The following is a 6,444-nucleotide window of genomic DNA, read 5'->3' as shown; positions in this document are numbered from 1 at the left end:
ATCTGTAGGTAACACCTATTTATCCAGATATAGGTATTTCTTCCTTAAAAAAAACTGGCTTAGTAGAAAATTGTTCATCTTCTGGGTAATATTAAATCTGTGGTTGTTGATTTTGAAAATGTATGGACAAGACATTTTAAAAATTGCCTATTGGAAAATAACTGTCAAGATTAGAAAACTGCATTGACTGACCAACTATTTCTTAATTCTGCCCAAGTTGTTTATCTGTTTTAATAATTAAAGTAAAAAGATTTCCCCTGTCCATTCATGTGTGATTCTAGGGGACAGTGCTCATCCTCATTTCTAGCATTGTCCAAAGACACTTCCGCGGTCATGTGGCTAGCATGACTAAATGCCGAGGAGCATGGAACTCTGTTACCTTCCCACCAAAGTGGTATCTATTTATCTACTTGCATTTGTATGCTTTTGAACTGCTAGTTGGGCAGGAGCTGGAGCAAGTAATGGGAGCTTACCCCATCATGAGGTGCTTGGGTCTTGAACTGCCAACCTTCTGGTCAACAAGCTATCTTAACTGCTAGGCCACCACACACCCCTATTTTAATAATTACCTCCTAGTAAATAGAATTCCTTAATTGTTATTGGTTTTCATCTGTAAGTTTAAGGACCATAAGTGGGTTCCTCTAATCCTTAGAACTGATGCCATCCTAACTCTCTTTTGTAATAGATGGATGGGTGTATTTCTTTTTTTAAAGAAGAAAAAATGAGTCAAGGGTAGAGAATGAAAAATGATAAACATTATGTGGGGAAAATGTGATTCCTCCATGACAGACTAGATTTAAAAATAGACTATGGGTCTGATAAGATGAAAAAAAGTATTGCTCTGTCATGGATAGGCTACAGAAATATTGCCATTTCAGCAATCTGGTTAGACATAATGCATATTTTTGAAAGCATTTATTCTATTCTTTATCTGGAAAGGCTCCAACTGTTGTAGAGGCTTACTCATCTGTAAGAATGACTTACATATCAATTAAAGATGAAACAGTCTTTCCCTTTAGATTTATACAAACAGACAAATGGGGACAATTACATTTACACACGCACACAAAAACACACTGTTCTTACATTCAGAAAACTCTTACACAGTAATGAGTATTTGGGTAGAAAGAATTTAGGGAGACTTCTCTAGAGGGTGGAATGACTACATCAAATAAGAAGCAACTGGAAACAGCTTTGTTAACATTTATTGCCAATGCTATGCTGGAATATTAATGGCTGATGTGGAACAAGTATTGTTCCAGTCCCATGATGTGCTGGATTTATTATTTCCATCATGCCAAAAAGTATCTTGTCTGAGCACTCCCTAGTTCTTTTTCTAACTAGAACCATTTGCTGTTCAGCTCCAGCAAGAAAAAGTATTAAGAGCAGGGATGTACCATTGAAGGCCCCACTTATTCAATACTTGGCTACTGTTTTTTCTAAGAATACTATTATGTGGTGTCAATTCGGAGCAAATTGTTCTGTAAACCTTCTTTTTAGTGGACAGGTGGCAATGCTTTCTGAACAGGTGTCAGCCCCACTAAATACACTAGTCCAGTGAGTCAATTCTGCTGGAAGGCTAACACTAATTTTATTGATGTTGGCTATAATAATAAAAACTTGCAAATTCTGTTCCTCTTCCTCCTTCTTATACAGGTAGAGTTCAACTTACAACCATTCATTTAGTGACCTTTCAAAATTACAACAGCACTGAATAACCTTATTTATGACTGGTCCTCACACTTGCAATTTTTGCAGCATCCCCATGGTCCACCATCAAAATTTGGGCTCTTGGCAACAAGTGTGTATTTATGATGGTTGCAGCATCCCAGGGTCATGTGATCACCGTTTGCAACTTTCCCAACCCGCTTCTGACAAGAAAAGTCAGTGAGGGAAGCCAGATTCACTTAATGAACACATAATTCACTTAATAACTGCAGTAATTCATGTAACAACCATGGCAAAAAAAAAAAGAGGCTATAAAATTGGGCACAAATTGAAATATGCACTAAGTGCAGAACTAAACTCGGTCAAATTCAAGCAATCCTTTCTCATAAAGCAGGGGTCTTCAAACTTGGCCCTTTTATGATTTGTGTCTGGCTGAGGAATTCTGGGAGTTGAAGTCCACAAGTCATAAAAGGGCCAAGTTTGAAGACTCCTGTCATAAAGCAATAGCTTTTTTCTCTCTCTTTTCTTCCTTCATTGATTACTTCTACAAGCAGCACAAACCCTGCCTGCCTGACGCCAGCTAAGTGACACATTTCTTTTCCCAAAACACTGTGCCACTGAAAAGAGGGAAATCTGTCATGGAATTGTCAAAGGAGGTTTCCATGTCAAAGCTATTTAGGGATGATCCAACTGTTCATTTTTAACTCAGAAAGATGAAGCTAACTGAAATCTGTACATAGTTAGGACTTTGTCTTTCCTGTGCAGCAAACTTTCTGACATTTTAGTTGCGTAAACCTCCAACACATTTAAGAAATAGTGGGTTGCCTCCCTATATAGAAATCAGAGAAAGAGATCTTGTGAGGTAGATAATATTGCCACACTATTTGAAAACATTAAGGCCATGCTAGTATTCAGATAGATAACAAGAGACTAAGGGCAAATACTGTCATTACCTTCATGGAATAGAACTGCCAAACATCTAGTTCTTCACATGTTAAAATGCTACAAAATAGCCATGCAGATAGTCCTCAACTTATGACCATAAACAAGCCCAAATTTTTCATTGCTAACCAAGAAAGTTAAGTGAGTTTTGCTTCGTTTTTTGCCACAGTTAAAATAGAATAGAGCTGGAAGGGTCCTTGGAGGTCTTCTAGTCCAGCCCCCTGCTCAAGCAGGAGAACCTATACCATCTCAGACAGGTGATTGTCTAATCTCTTTAAAAAATTCCAGTAATGGAGCGCCCACGATTTCTGGGGGTAAGCTGTTCCAATAGTTGATTGTCCTCACTGTCAGGAAGTTTCTCCTTAATTCTAGGTTGCTTCTTTCCTTGACCAATTTCNTGGAGGTCTTCTAGTCCAGCCCCCTGCTCAAGCAGGAGAACCTATACCATCTCAGACAGGTGATTGTCTAATCTCTTTAAAAAATTCCAGTAATGGAGCGCCCACGATTTCTGGGGGTAAGCTGTTCCAATAGTTGATTGTCCTCACTGTCAGGAAGTTTCTCCTTAATTCTAGGTTGCTTCTTTCCTTGACCAATTTCCAGCCATTGTTTCTCGTTCTTCCCTCTGGTGCTCTGGTGAACAACCTGACCCCCTCTGCCTTTTGGCAGCCCCTCAGATACTGGAATACTGCTATCATGTCTCCCCTATTTCTTCTTTTCTTTAGACTAGCCAGAGCCAAGTCCTGCAGCCAATAGCGGTGGATGCATTTGGTGCCATACCAAAATATTTGAAAAGACATTTGAATACAATAGGAATGGACAGAATCTCATCTCATCAATTACAAAATGTTGCATTACTTAAAATAGCACATGTGCTTATGATATCTTTAGCCATCTTAGATCCTTAAGAAAGAACCAATAATTAAAGTACCGATTCAATCAGAACTATCAGATGGCGATAACAACAATATTTCTATCTTCATTTTTTTCTCTAAAGTAAGGTTAGTCCTTCTGGGAGAATGAATATCCCTACTTTAGAAACAGTAATTTTGGGAAGACACCATAAACTGAACATATTATTTCATGGATAGTTCAAGGATAGGCAAATCCTTAATCATCGTTCTTTCACCCTACTTTTCAAGGAAAAAAAAGATGGTAACCTCTTGTCCACAAGACAGATACATCCTTACGATTCCCCTCCCCCAAATAGATGTTCTCTATTTAGAAAAAAACTGATTCTATATACAGTAGTGTGTCTTTCTCTGCAATGAAGAAGATGGAGAATTATGATTCATCACATTTTCCCGAACAGAGACAAACGCTCCTTCGTCTGTGCAGAGAAACCTTTAAAAATTAAGCAATGCTTCCTTCCTTCTTCTTTTTGAGTTTAGCAGGGTCACAGGGTAAGGCTTTGGGCTAAAGTAAGGAACTTTGGCTTACAGTATGGACAGCTCCTGTGTACAGAAACACTTTTTTTCCTGTGATGTAAAGCCCTTTTTTTTTTTACTAAGATGCGTAATGCATCATTACTGTCCATAAGATGCAATTTCTCATTTATTCTGTCAGCCTCTCATTCTAACCAGTTCTGAATCTATCAAGCAAATGAGTCACAGGCTTTCTTCTCCAAGATTGCTACAGCAACTTTGAGCAACTCAAAGGAACTGCAGGTTTGCAAACTCATGTGGCTGTTGAAAGCGCAACACCAAGTATGAATGGAGCAACTGAAGGAAGAGGGGGACTAAATGAAATTGGTCTTAATACATCTACATGGAGGAAAGTAAGCAGTGGGGTACACAAGTTTCCATCTTAGGCCAGTACTCTTCAATATCTTCATAAATGACTTAAATGAGGGAATAGAAGGGGAACTTATCAAATTTGTAGATGATACTAAGCTGGCAGGAATAGCCAACACCCTAGATAATAGGCTCAAGATCCAGAAGGATCTTGACAGACTTGAACACTGGGCCATATCTAACAAAATGAAATTCAACGTAGAGAAAAGTAAGGTCTTAGACTTAGACAAGAAAAACCAAAAGGACACATGAAACCTGGCTTAATTGCAGTAAGTGTGAGAAGGATCTGGAGTCCCAGTGGACAATCAATTAAATATGAGCCAGCAGTGTGCGACAGCAGCCAAAAAAAACCCAATCCAATGCTAACGTGCATTAACAGAAAGATTGAATCAAGATCACATGAGGTACTAGTTCTGCTCTATAAAGCCTTAGTAAGGCCACACCTAGAATACTGCATCCAGTTCTGGTCACCACACTATAAAAAAGATATTGAGACTCTAGAAAGAGTGCAGAGAAGAGCAACAAAGATGATTAGGGGCCTGGAGGCTAAAACATATGAAGAATGGTTGCAAGAACCTGGCAAGGTTAGTCTAGAGAAGAGAAGGACCAGGGATGACATGATAGCAGTATTCCAATATTTGAGGGGCTGTCACAGAGAGGAGGGGGACAACCTATTTTCCAAAGCACCCAAAGGCTAGACAAGGAACAATGGATGGAAACTGATCAAGAAAGATTCAACCTAGAAATAAGGAGAATTTTTCTGACAGCAATCAACCAATGGAACAGCTTGCCTTCAGAAGTTGTGGGTGCTTCATCACTAGAGATTTTCAAGAAGAGACTGGACAGCCACTTGTCAGAATAGTATAGGGTCTCCTGCTTGAGCAAGGGGATGGACTAGATGACCTACAAGGTCTCTTCCAACTCTGTTATTCTGTTAAAAATCATATGAGTATGACCATTGCTTCACAGAACTTTGTTGACATCTGTATGGTTCAAGAAAACCAATGTGCAGGTAGTCTTCAAATTAGTCAAATTAGTCCTCAACTTAGTGACCATTCAAAGTTACAAGGCGCGCCAAAAAAATAATTACAACTCAAATCCAATAGTTGGGCCCTGTGCTGTAGTCATGTGACCACATTTCAGATGCTGAGCAACTGGTCTGCATTTACATTTGTTTGGAGCATCTGCAGTCACATGACTGCGATTTATGATGTTTTTGCTGAAAACTGGAGTTTACTTTCATTTTCGGCCAAAATGTCCCATAGCAAGCAATGCGTTCTCTTGATAACTGTGCCATTCTCTTAACAACCATGGATTCACTTAATCACCAGGGGATTCGCTTAACAACCACTGCAAAAAGAATGTTAAAATCATGTCAGTCATGTGATGGTGCACTTTAGGACTATCACAGCTTATGACCATAATGGGCAGGCTCCATTACGGTCATTAAGTTGAGGACTACTTATATATTTTCTTGCTACTTCGTTATAGAATTTTAAAGTTAATATTTTACGATTTCACAGTCTAGGATGCTTCAAGAAATTTATTTTGTTGCTATGTTCTCTCTTTCTGACCAGCAAATTGTCACTAATAATGATCCAGAACAAACCGAGCACCACTTGAACACCTTCAGCATTGACAAATTCACCATCAGTCAATTGCAAAAAGTAGCTTTACTCGGAACAGCTTACATCCTGCAGTGATACCTATTACACCATCAAACATCCACATCTACCTATCCCAGGTCATTGGGAAGGACTTGATAGTTGGACAAAAAAACCAGATCCAGTCTTAACACCTGGCTGATTATGCGATGAACCATAAAATGTTATAATTTCCTACTGATTATGCAATTTTTCTCTCTTTTGTCTTCTGCAGGTATGAAGTGAGCACTAAAGACCCTAGCATCCTACTGTAATGAGGAACACGTAATTATCAGCTATGATATATCCAAAGTTTTACCACATCATATCATCAGTTTTCCAACAAATGACAAAGTCACTAGTGGAAAACTGATTCCTTTGAAATAGAGCAAATCAAATGG

Source organism: Protobothrops mucrosquamatus, unplaced genomic scaffold (assembly GCF_001527695.2).
Source record: "Protobothrops mucrosquamatus isolate PMUCROS unplaced genomic scaffold, P.Mucros_1.0 scaffold140, whole genome shotgun sequence".
Classification (NCBI taxonomy): Eukaryota; Metazoa; Chordata; class Lepidosauria; order Squamata; family Viperidae; genus Protobothrops; species Protobothrops mucrosquamatus.
This window is presented reverse-complemented; position numbering follows the sequence as displayed.